Here is a 13,575-nt window from a genome sequence, read left to right as displayed (position 1 = left end):
ATATATGAAAATTAGGTGGGATGGTGCATAACAGGGTAAACCCTCAATAAATGTTAAGTATTACTATTCTCGTATTTCATGGATAATCACACAAACAAAGCCAGTCATAAGATGTAATGCATTTTGTAAACCATTTCCACAATTGAAACCATTATATTAATGACAAGAAACAAAAGAACTTAAAAAATCTTGCTTTTACAGAAAGAAACTCTGAGACTTCTATCTATCTGTCTATCTATCTATCTATCTTATTGATTTTTTTACTGGGAGGAAGGGAGAGGGACAGAGAGCTAGAAACATCGATGAGAGAGAAACATCCATCAGCTGCCTCCTGCACCCCCCCCACAGGGGATGTACCTGCAACCAAGGTACATGCCCTTGACCAGAATTGAATCTGGGTCTCTTCAGTCCGCAGGTTGACGCTCTATCCACTGAGCCAAACCGATTTCGGCAACTCTGAGATTTTTAGAAGAAATTGTTTATAAAGAAAATAGAAAAACATCTTATGTATAAATATGAAGCTTTCCCCAGAAAATGATCTGAACTGCTGCTAGTGAGCTTTCAGATTCAAATTCTGTTCCGATGAATTCCACTTGATTTGATGCCATTAAATGTGCTGGATGAGCAAGCAGATTTTGGAATCTCTGTGAGAGACGCACCTTCAGTGAATGCCCATCTTCTGACTCAGTCTGGGGCGGGCACATCCTCCCAGCTGCCTGCGTTGTGCTTCTGCCCACATGCTGACAGGGAGGGTTTGTGGTGGAGTCAGCCTCACTTGGCACACAGATGACCTAGCTGTGCTTTCTCTTAACGAGTTGCTGCGGCTGCCACCTCAGCAGCTTCTCACCTCAGAAGGCTGCTCCGATACCACAGCGGCGGACGCAGCTAACTGGGGGTAACTGACCACCCTCAGGGCCCGATGGGCATCAGGTCAGAGTCCCCAGCGGAGGCCATGGAGTGCGTAGACACCCTGGGCCCCACCCGGGGCCACGGAGTCAGGGTGCTCAGGTTTGGGCTCAGGAATCTGTAGTTTTTGAAAGCTCTTCAGGTGAGTCTGAGGGGTAAATAGGTGTGACAGTCCCAGCACTAGGGCAGGTGACTTGCTTTACAGCCTGAGCTTAGGAGACTCTCTGCCCCAGTATGCACCTGGCAGTTGAATGTGCCAGGCTGGAGGCATCTGAGAAACAGCAGGTGCAGGAGGACTCTCTGACCTCTACACCCTCGGGCCTGTCACATGTCCCCATAACTTGCTCTTCGTGTGGCCAGTATAAAAACAGTTTAACCTTCCCGGAGCCTCCGGTCCCTCACGAAGGCTCCATGAGTGAGAAACATACATGAAGGGAATGTGCACGCCTCCTGCTCACCGATCTTTCCTCAGTGAGTTTGATCCACGGGCCCCTGGGCAAGACGGAGAGCAGCGGGAAAAAGAACAAGAACTCTTCCTTCTCTGCGCTGAGCAAGTCAACCTAGCTGCGTCCTTCACAGCAAAGGTGGGATGATAAGGGACCTCCTTCACAGGAGTTTTGAAAAACCCAAAAATAAGCCATGGTAAACACTTAGCTGTTATTATAACAGCACCAATGATTTGTGTGGTTCTCTGTCTAGAAAGTGTCTGATTCCTAACAGATACTGTTCAGGACTGAAAAAATAAATGGCTTTCCATTCTTCCCAAAGAGCACGGAGCGTCCATGTCAAAGAGTGTGTGCAGCTTGGATACATTCATGAGGAGCCTGAGGCGAGAGGAACGCTGCCGCCGCGGTCGCTGCCCCACCCCCAGCCACGGCGGGCCAGCCTGGCTCTGCCACCTCCTCCAGCCGCGCCCTGGCGGGACCTGGGCGGGTTTCTCCCGCTGCCTCCCAGTGTTCCCAAAGGAATCAGTTCCGTCCTGGCTGTGGCGTCTGCTCACTTAGCCCTTCCGCTTGGGTCACCAACACTCCGCTCACTGGCTCCAAGTTCCCAGACGGTTTCGTGAGTTCGAAACAAATGCTTGGCCCTCTCCTCCACCCCCCTGGCCCGTGGCGGCGCGGCCTCCGGATTTGTGAGGCAGGCGATCCCCTGGAGCCCAACAGGATAGATCCGTCTCTTCACCCAGCAATCTTCAATGCTTCGTCACCTCTATTGACCTCCTTTTGCAGATATTAGAGCTGAGATAGGCCTTTGAGCCCAAGGCTGGCGGCCTGCGAGCCGGTTCTTCCTGGTGTCCCGACCCACCCGCCGGGCCAGCAGAGGGCAGCTCCCAGGCCTGCTCACTGGTGGGAATGAAACGGTGAAAAAAACGATCAGGTTGCAGATGCTGGAATTAGCAACAGCAGCACGGTCACCTTCAAACACCACCGAGAGCAGTAAGGCATGGAGAGAAAGGTTCCGGGATCAAAATCGGTCTGGAGAAGGCTGGGTTACAGAAGTTAGAGATGTCTCTTAACCCAAGAGCTTTGGGCATGTCAGTGAGAACTGTGAATGTCTAAATTGAGAAAATATTTTTTCTGAACTGGTGAGCACAGAAAACTTTTTACATTAGTACATACCATAGATTAATATTCCTTAGAACACATTTTGTGAAATGTTGATCTAAGCAAGACAAATAAAATAAAGAAAGCAAACTATATATTATATGTTAACATAGAAAAGAAGAATGGATTAAAAAAAAAAAACACTCTAAAATGGTACAACTCCAAGTGGAGGGGTTACCAATGATTTTTACTTTGTTTCATGATCAAGGGGTGTGTTTTTTTGGTTCCAGAAAAACAAGTACATGCTGCTTTCTTTTTAAAACAGGGACAGTAACTCCAGATGCTTTTTAAGTCAATTTTAGAATCGCTGCTTTAGTCTCCTCCCTAGCATGGGCTCTGACCCCCTAAAACAGGTGAAAAATAAACGCAGGCCTGACTAGTCTTCAGGTCAAGACACGTCACCCTTCCATGACCAGCATCAACAACAACCCATTAATAACCTCCCACGACATGTGTGCGTGCAGCAGGCAAACTCCAGTCTTCCTGTTTGGATCCCCCCAGCGCAGACATTGCCCAGCCACTCTGACAAAGTCCCCGTCTCCAAGGCAGAGACACGAAAACGCTTAAAAACCGACAGCGAGCCCCAGGTTTCCTGAGAGTGGTCAGTGCGCGCTTTGTCACAGAGATTTCCTTAACCAACTGGTGAATTCACAATCAGAGCAAGGGTGAGTGCGCAGCTATGTGAATGGACTTACTGCCACCGAACTGTACCTTTAAAACGGTTAACCTGGTAAAGTTTATGTTCTGTATATTTCACTACATAACAAAAAGCAGGGATAATGACATAGATGTGGGTGCATACTTTGTTTTAAAACTTCCTCACAACTTTAGGTATTAGAAGTGTGTTTATAACATTGTTTATTACAGAGGCCTGGGAACAGCCCAAAAGTTCAACAATGGGGGATTAATAAGACAAACTTTGTTCTATTCCTACTACCAATGCCACAAAACTGCTTATTGTTAAAATAGCACATTTTGTTAAAAATTTTAAAACATGTATTTATTTTGTATGTAAGCACAGAAAAAAGTCTGATAGCATCTATATCAACATGAAACAGATCATCTTTTCTTCTTTAAATATTTACAAGTTATTTGAATATTTCACTAGTATATATTATATAATTTTATAAGCAGAAAAGTCTGAATCCATATTCTTTAATATATGTATATGTGTATAGGTATATATATTGATTTCAGAGAGAGGGAGAAAGAGAACATCAATGAAGAGAAAATTGATTGATTGCCTCCTACATACCCCTTACTGGGGGTCAAGCCCGAAACCTGGGCATGTGCCCTGACCAAGAATTGAACCATGGGTCAATGTTCAACCACTGAGCGACACTGGCTGGGCTGAAACCATATTCTAAGTGTGTTAATATATAGGGAATATCCTTGTGCATACTACTTATAGTAGCATTATCAGGGGAGGCTAGCATCTCCCTCTTTTTTTACTATTTTAAAATAAAAGTATAAGAATTAAGACAATATATTTTTTAAAGACAACAAGTAAATAGGTCAGGGAGACAAATTATATGGAAAAATCATAACCAACAGAATCATTATTTTGAATATTTGTTCATTGCAGAATAAATTAATTTATAGATTTTGATAGACTTTAACATAATAATATTTAAAGGCATTCAGAGAAATTAAAAACAATTTCCCTTTAAGAAGTAATAATATGCTATACACCTGAAACTAATATTGTATGTCAACTGTAATAAAACTTTTATTTATTTTTTTTATTTTTTTATTTTTTTTTTTTAAATATATATTTTATTGATTTTTTACAGAGAGGAAGGAAGAGAGCTAGAGAGCTAGAAACGTCGATGAGAGAGAAACATCGACCAGCTACCTCTTGCACACCCCCTACCGGGTTTGTGCCCGCAACCAACATACATGCCCCTGACCAGAATCGAACCCGGGACCTTTCAGTCCGCAGACCGACGCTCTACCACTGAGCCAAACCGGTTTCGGCTGTAATAAAACTTTTAAAAAGAAATAATTATAAATCACTAAACAGGAAAATGTAAATTAAAAACCTTGGAAGGAAGTGATGAGGTTGTGGAAACAAGCCACGCATGGGTGGATGAAGCCTGGCTGGACGGGAGTGCTGTGCCCGGGCTCAGCACCACGCGGTCGGCAGGCGGAGGGAGCGGAGGCTGAGGAGGCGGTGGAGGAGGCAGAGCGGTGCCAAGGCCCGGGCTTGGCTGGATAGGAATTCCAGAGTAAGGAGTGGAGAGAATGGCGAAAAGCAATATCTGAAGAGAGATTATTGCTGATTGTCCAGAACTGAAGACAGACCCCGGCCTTCGGAATGGAAGCGTTTTCTGCCACTGAGCAATGTCAGTTTCATGACATGTAAAACCACTCGGAATGCGTGGCCGCCGTGGAGAACTGTGGCAACCCCGCAGATCGCCAGGCAGCTACGGAGAGAGGAAAGGCATCGGCGGAGGACAGTCAGGGCTACTCGCTGGAGCCATTTCTCTGCAGTTGCAGATGCGGTCATTCAGGAGCAGGACATCACAACACGCTGGGAGGCAGAGACCAAACGCAGGCCCGACTCTCTGGCAGAGAAAGAAGGAAAGGAGAGGTGGCCGGGGCCGCCAATGTGACTCTAACACTTGGCTCCTTCAGACACACTCAGGCACCGTTGGTGAGAATGTCAATGGCACAAGCGAGGGTGGAAAAGGCTGCCGGGTTCTCCGAACTTTAAAAATGTGGCTGCCACATGACTCAGCAATCCCACGTTTGGGTTTAGATCCAAAATAATTGAAAGCAGGATCTCAAATAAATATTTGTACATCCTGTTCATGGCAGCATTATTCACAATAGCCAAGAGGTGAAAGCAACTCAAATACCCGTCATCACATACATAGATAAGCACCACGTGGTGTGCACACCCAGAGGATGTTATTCAGCCCTAAAACACAAGGCCATTTCGGCATGAGCGATACAGGAACGAGGCTGGAGGCCGCTCTGTGAGGTGAGGTCAGCTGGTCACAGAAAGACCAACGTATGAGGTGCCTGCCCTGGTCAGGTTCAGCGTCAGGAATGGTGGCTGCCGGGGGGAGGGGAGGGAGAAACGGGGTGCTGTTTGGGGGTGCAGACGTCCGGTTTTACAAGATGAGAACGTTCTGGAGATCCATTGCCCAGGATGTACATATATTAATACTTAACTTCACTGAATTGTACACTGTGAAGTGAGCAACATGATGAATTGTATGTTACATGCTTTTTACCACAATTTAAAAATACTCAAAAAATGTGGAATAAAAATATCAGAAGCAAATAATTAGATGATAAAGATGTTCCCACTAGGATTTACTATATGAGATTCTATTAATTTCTCTGAATTATCTCACAAAATGAAAAGCCACTTTAAGAAGAATGGACGGCTCAGTCCCTCCCAGAAGAAGGGGGGAAGAACTGCGGGAGAGGCACCGAGGGGAGCCTGCTCAACAGAAACCACGAACCTCGAGAGACACTGGGTTGAATGAAGGAACCCAAACACAGAATACTGGAAGCAAGACCCTATGTAAATGAGGACCAGAGCAGGCACAGAGAGCCGGAGATGGAAATCAGAGAGCACTGGCTCCTCGGGTGGGATTGCCTGGAAAGCTGGCACGGGCAGGCTTCTGGGGTGACAGCGGTATCTTGATTGGGGTGTGGGTTACACAGGTGGGTGCTGGGCCCAAGCCCCCCGTTTGTTCCCCTCCGATGCCGGCCTTTCCCTTAACGCACACTCCCCTCCCCGTACGGACTGGGTGGAGACAAAGGCAAAGCCAGGAAGGCATGCTGGGCCCTGAGAGCGGCAGGCGGCACGCAGGCCCGGGCACCGCTGGCCGAGGACGCGAGGCGAGGGCACGGCGGCTGATTGAAACGCAAGGAGAAGCGCGGGTATCACCGTTCCGTTACTTGAGAAGCATCGGGACATCAGAGAAAAGGCCGGAGCCTCCAGAAACGTTAGAAGCACAACCTGAAACCAGGTGTGGCGTCTCAGGAATTTTATCAAATCTCACGGAGGTCTGAGCAGGCCTCTTCTCTGGCACCTTTCCAAAGGAAGGGCTGAGAATGTGGTCATTGGAGACACGTTAATGCTTCTTCTCTCTTTAAAAGGACTTGGATTTAATTTATATAAATCGTAAATGTTTATTATAGAAAAAATAGAAACCACAGCTAAGCAGGAAGAACAAATTTGAAATCAGTTAAACCACTCCTAACGTGAGGTGTTTGTTCAATGCCATAATTTTTTCTTTTAAGCTGTTTCTGCCTCTTCTATTACCGAAGTGCCACTCTGTGAATCTCACTTTGCAGGAACCCGGGGCTGTCCTTGCTGATCATGTAATTAATCCTGTTTGACCCCAGACTCACGGGGTGAGCTTCAAATGCTTTTCTCCGTTTCTCTTTTTCTAGAGACGAGAGAAATTACATTTTTCTTTTTGTGGTGAAAATGAGACATTTAACACACTCTCGAGAGTGGCACCTGTCCCATTAGACAAGCACCTAAATTTGTCTTTTTTAAAAACATGTTTTTATTGGTTTTAGAGAGAGGAAGGGGAGATATAGAGAGATAGAAATACAGATTGGTGGGAGACACACTGATCAGCTGCCTCCTGCACATCCTCTCCTGGGGATCCTGCCACACCCAGCATGTGCCCTGACGGGGAATTGAACCAGTGACCTCTTGGTTCATGGGTTGATATTCAATCACTGAACTATGCAGGCCAGACTTAAATTTGTATTTTTTAAAAAAATCCTCCCCCAAGGATATTTCCCCATTGATTTTTATTTATTTTTTATTTTATTATCATTTTTTAAAACATATTTTATTGATTTTTTACAGAGAGGAAGAGAGAGGGATAGAGAGTTAGAAACATTGATGAGAGAGAATCATTGATCAGCTGCCTTTTGCACACCCTCTACTGGGGATGTGCCCACAACCAAGGTACATGCCCCTAACCAGAATCGAACCTGGGACCCTTCAGTCCGCAGGCTGACGCTCTATCCACTGAGCCAAACCGGTTTCAGCTCCCATTGATTTTTAGAGAGAGTGGAAGAGAGAGGGAAAGACAGAGAAATATGGGCTTGAGGGAAACACATCAACTGGTTGCTTCCTGCAGGTGCCAGGCTGGGGAGGAGCCTGCAACCGCGGTATGTGCCTTTGGCCGGAATCGAATCTGAGACCCTTCGTCTGCAGGCTGACACTCTACCCACTGTGCTAAATTTGTCTTTTGAACGTTAGCATTTATAAAATTTGTTCTGTAACTTCAAAGTAGTAATATTTCTCCGTGGATGATCTCTTCCTACTAACATAGCAACACTATAACCTAACCCTGTGTAGGAAACATGGCCACAACGGCGGTAAACGTGATTTTTATTAACGAACACACTGGAGTGGACAAGTCCAGCGAGCCTGTTCCCTTGGCAGTGTCTGGTTCTGCCATTCCTGAGGCCTCTGAGCCTCTGGGCGGCGGTGGGTTCTGGTGGGCGCTCTCGATTGGACTGTTCTCTAGAACACGAGCAACCTCAGAGCCCGTCGGTCCCCTGGCCTTTGTGACCCCAGCGTGTAGGAGAGTGGAGAGGGGCTGGGCCTGATGTGTGGAGTGCACGGTAGTAGATCTTCCTGTGTTGAGGGACAGTTGGTTGCTGAAATACTTGGTGCCCTTCCCCTCTCCCCTCTCTCTTTCCAGCGTGGTCGGGGGTTAATGAGTGAGGGTGAGAGGGACAGGAAGTTAGGTCTGAGGGGTAGGCACGGGTCAGATAATGTACAGGTAGTAAGGGGGTCCATATTTTATTCTAAATTTAAATGCAATTGGAAGCCACTGCAAAAGAATTGCAAGGGACTAAGATGACTTGAGGCTTTAATAAAATCCCTCTGGCTGCATGAGGTGAACGGGTTTGGGGGAGGGGCGGGGTGGGGAGGGGGTCAGCGGTGGAAGCAGGAGACACTTAGGAAGCTGCTGCAGAAGCACTGAGGGAGGATGGTAGTGCGAGTGAGTAAACATCGTTGGTGACAAGTGGCTGGTTTCTTTCTCTTTTCTTGTGTTAAGTTTTGTTTATCAGTTAGAGTGACAGTGGTTGTTTTTGAGTGGATCTGGGCGGTGGAACAGCAGGAGCTAAGGGGGGCGTCTTGTGAGGCCTCAGAGCCAGACACACACCCTCCATTTCAGCCTCCACGTTGCTACGTTAAGATTCAAACTCTGGCCGAAATCGGTGTTGCTCAGTGGTAGAGCATTGGTCTGCGGACTGAAAGGTCCCAAGTTCGATTCTGGTCGGGGCATGTACGTTGGTTGTGGGCACATCTCTCTCATCGGCATTTCTAGCTCTCTATTTCTCTCCCTTCCTCTCTGTAAAAAATCAATAAAATATATTTAAAAAAAAAAAAGATTCAAACTCTGAGCACAGCTGGTCCTCAGCGTGTGGCCTGGGCAGGGCGGGCACCAGGGCCAGCCGCCCCACAGCACTCCTGCGGGGGGAAGAATTGTTGGGGTGCTGCTCTCAGAAGAAGAAATGGTTGCTGGGTAAAGATACAATACATATCCCCACCTACATGCCAAGTTTATAATCACATCAGTGATTTTTGTAGAAAAAAAATCATAGTGTATCATTTTATTGAACATGTTAATCCTAGTTAATAGATTAAATTTATACATAAGTAAAGTAGCAGCATAAAAAATTTAAGATATTTATCCCTAATATTTTCTCCATACCTAAACTGCCTCAGAATCAGGTTCAACCTGGCAAACTTTGCTATATTAATTTATAAGACTTAAGCCCCTTCCATTGCATTTTTCCCCCATTGCATTTAAAAATATTTTTATTGATTTTTGAGAGAAAGGGAGGGGGAGAGAGAGAGAGAGAGAGAGAGACTGATACAGACAATTGGGTGGTGAAGGTCTGAGGTGGGGGGGGGGAGGCAGGCTGGAGGGATCAATAGGGGAGAAGGGGGACAATATAATACTTTCAACCATAAAGACTGAAAAAAAATATGATGAGAGAGAATCATTGATCAGCTGCCTCCTGCACGCCCCCTACTGGGGATCAAGCCCGCAACCCAGGCATGTGCCCTTGACGGAAATCAAACCCTACTGCACTTGGATTCTAATACGCTTTCCGGAACTCAGGTGCACACGCCGGGGTCAGCACACACTCCCCTGTGCGGAGTGTCCAGGAGTCGTGTCCCTCGCTCGCTGTCTGCTTGCTGCTGGGCTGGCTGCGGCGGTGCAGGGCACTGTATTCCCTCTGGCTCGGCCGAGGCAGCCGGCAGGGGGAGGAAACCACTTGTCTTTCCTACCAAGTCCTCTGCCTTGGCCTCCCTTGCTTATACGTTTGACTTGGAATATCACCTACGCCCTATTTTCCCAGCTGACCTCACCCTAAATTTCCAAAACAGCTTAAATATCACCTCTTCCAGCAGCCCTCGTCCATTCTTCCCCTGGCTTCCTCTTGGGACAAACCCTCCCCCCCGACAAGCCTCACCTCCAGTCACACGGCCTTACTACCTCTGCTCATGGTGCATTGCTCCTCCATGACACAGCCTGGTAGTCTTCCGCTGATGGCAGATTTTTTATCTGCTTGATGATGATGATGATGATGATGATGTGTGTGTGTGTTCCTGCGCACGCTCACACACACACACACACTCACACACACACACACTCACACACACTCTCACACACACACACACACACACACTCATACACACACACACTCACACACTCACACACTCACACACACACTCACTCACATTCACACACACACTCACTCACACTCACACACACACACTCACACACACACACACACTCACTCACACACACACACACTCACACACACTCACACACACACTCACTCACACACACACACACACACACTCACACACACTCACACACACACTCACTCACACTCACACACACACACACACACACACACTCACACACACACACACACACAGATATGCACGTGCAGGCACTCACCTTGCATTTGGGGTGAACTGTTAGCCTGTCCTGAATGCTAATATCTGCTCCCTCACCAGACTACAGTGATTACGAATAGGGCTGGGCCTGCTGCTGAACGGGATGTGCCAGTAGCTAGCTCTTCAAATGGAAGTGTTTTCAATTTACATATTTCCCCCTTTCCTCACTGTAAAAGGGAGACGAGATGACATTCTAACATATGAAAGATAACTATTACCTAAATGATCTCAAGTTTACTTGGTTATTCCTCTCATTCCTTACAGCAAAAAATTTGCCAATGTCTCAGACGTCAGACAGCTTTATAAGGACAGGGAGTACATCTGTTTCTATGTCTCAAGTGGTTCAGTGCACACAAAAAGTTATCCAGTATTTCGGTTGAATGAATGAGTGGTTGGGGAGAAGAGTATCAAAAATACTTGTCAAAAATAACATGATGAATTTATGAAGTCATTAGGAACGCAGAGGAAGCCATAACTCGTGTGTGGCTTTCTCTGCCCTGATGTTTAGGACTCGGTCTTCCCATCAGGGTTTCTGCTGTGCGAGAGAGCGCCCCGGGGCCTGGCCCTTCCTCCGTCAGAGCACAGCCATCGCCGCCTTGCAGCTGTATCAGCCTGGAGAGCAACCAGAGTGTCGGCTTACACAGTGAGGCGTTGGAGGTTGTGTGACAACTTTTACAGCAACTTGAACCAAAAATAACCAAGAGTACTTCAAAATAGCCATCCATACTGTAGCTGGTCTTCAACTTGCAGTTGAAAGTCACAATCTGTTCACCAGGTCTCTTGTTGTTTCAGATAGAAACGTGGCATTAGAGACGAGAAAGTGCTGCAGATGAGCAGGGAGACCGAGTCATTTTCTAAGTGTGTACCCCCTCGGTTCATAGATTTGAGAGAGAAGAGGGAGGGAGAGAGAGGGGAGAGAAAGAGAGATTTGTTGTTCCTCTTACTGATGCATTCATTGGTTGATGATTACACAGGCCCTGATAGGGAACCAAATCTGCAACCTTGGCGTATCAGGACAACGCTCCAACCAACTGAGCTCCCTGGCCCGGACGCCACCATTGTTTTAGTCACAGTGAGTTGTCTCCCTCATCCTGTGACCACCGTCATTCTTTACCTGTTTCACATGTCTGGTGGGTTCTGTTGTAAAGTTAATGAACCGTATCATGTGCTAAATGCTTCAGCAGAAACTTCGCATTGTGGGCTCCAACGTTTCACCCCGATAAATCGTACCCAGTGCTCGCTGTCTTTGGTTGCTAGACATGCCCTGACTTTGCTCAGCCAATGTTTGCATGTAACACAAGCTAACACCACTTTACAAAATACTTGTAGGTATGATGGAGGCTTCTAAAGTTGAAAAAAATATTTATCTGCCTCTGTCCAAGTGAAATCCACTGAAATGCAATCTGGGGATTAGAGAGGGTCAGATGGTGCCTTTAAAATAACCACCACCCCGTGACGGAGGAAGGAGGCAAGACTCTGAGGAAGAGGCAGGCCACGGAGCTGTGGGGCTTGCTTGTCTAACAGTTAGTGTAACGCTGATTTTGGGGAAGAAATTATCTTGTTTTTACTAAAATAATTGTGCGGCTTTTTAGATATATGTCATGGCATGTATAATTTTTATTAACATGATCTTCTCCCTTTCCAAAATGTGTATTTCTAGAATGAAGAGAAATAACATTTCAAAGTTCCATGAGGAAATAAAAATTAGGTGACCACTAGCATATTTTGATCTAAAGCCAATTAATTTTTGCATCCATCCGAATAGATTTCCATCTTTTTTGGCATTAGAATTTAGTTTGAAAGCTTAAACATCTCTCAAGAGCTCAAATATGTATGTATAATATGTTCGTTAAGCAGTCATTTAAACGAAAATACAATTTTAATCAGTACAAAGTTGGTTCTTGTATATTAGGCAAGATAAGTAAACAGCAAAACTCCCCAGTTACCACCAAGGCACCTGAATGGCTTGCTAAAGCCATGCCAGGGCATGAACCCTCAGAAAATTACAGCTGTTACCACGGGCTCAGGCTCATGTTACAGGGCGGGGAAGGCAGGTTCATGGCCCTTGTAGTGCCATTCCCCTGGGTCATGTCCATGCAGACATTGCTAATGGATCATGGCATTCTCTCTTGAGGGGAAGCACAGGACGTGGTTGGAAAGTCTGTAAAGAGGATTTTCCAAAAGGTCGGGGGCCTCTGAGGGGACCTTGTCGAAGGCAGCAGCCTCTGCCTTGACTTTTTCAAACAAGTCCGATCCCCGAGGGGTTTTGCTAGAATCTCTGTTTAGTCTTTAAAGACCCGACCTTGTAGAAGCATGTGCTTTTTCAAGGATGCTTACCTGCTGATTGAATCTAGAGGTTAATTTTAGCTCAAGCTGTTGTGACAATCAAAGCCAAGGAGGCAGCGAACAGGGCTACACGGCGGCGACAGCCAAGTAGTGCCTTAGCCCTGTCTTTCCCAGAAACACGTGCTAGAGTGATCTGCTCACCCAGGGCTCAGGGGCTGCTGCTCAGCCCCTGCACTCTGAAGCCCAGGAAAGCCTCAGATGTCCCTCACTTGTATCCCCTCAACAACAATAAGTGGCATCCATCCATGGACAAAAGTCCTGTTGCTGGAGCTTTGGGATTGAGGCAGGAGATGGTGAAGCCCGAGGTTTGAGACTGAGGAGAGCTAGTGGAAGGCAAGCTCACCCTGAGGTGGCTAACCATGGTCTCGCTGCAGACCCAGAAATTGCTCAATATCCCTGAGGACTTAGCTACAACCCCAGTTGGCTCTTGTTCTGTTGCCGGCACCATACGCTAAGGGACCCATATGACAGGTAATAGTCATACAGACTTTGATCCCAGCTGTGGACCGTGTAGTACACCATGACCTGGCTCCATCCTTTCTTGGCTGCAGTCTTTGAGCCTCTGGAAGTGACCCTGACAAATTCTGGAAGGCCTCAGAGGTACAGAGATACAAATTCTGGAAGGCCTCACCAGCGCCCGAATACACATTGCTCTCGAGCACACATGGAACTCTCCTCGGGACAGAGCATATGTGGGGATGCAAAGCAAATCTTCACAAATTTAAGAATATTGAAGTCACATCA

This window comes from Pipistrellus hanaki (genome assembly GCF_964339955.1).
Source record: "Pipistrellus hanaki genome assembly, chromosome: 13".
In the NCBI taxonomy this organism is placed as follows: Eukaryota; Metazoa; Chordata; class Mammalia; order Chiroptera; family Vespertilionidae; genus Pipistrellus; species Pipistrellus hanaki.
Note: the sequence above shows the minus strand (reverse complement) of the source record.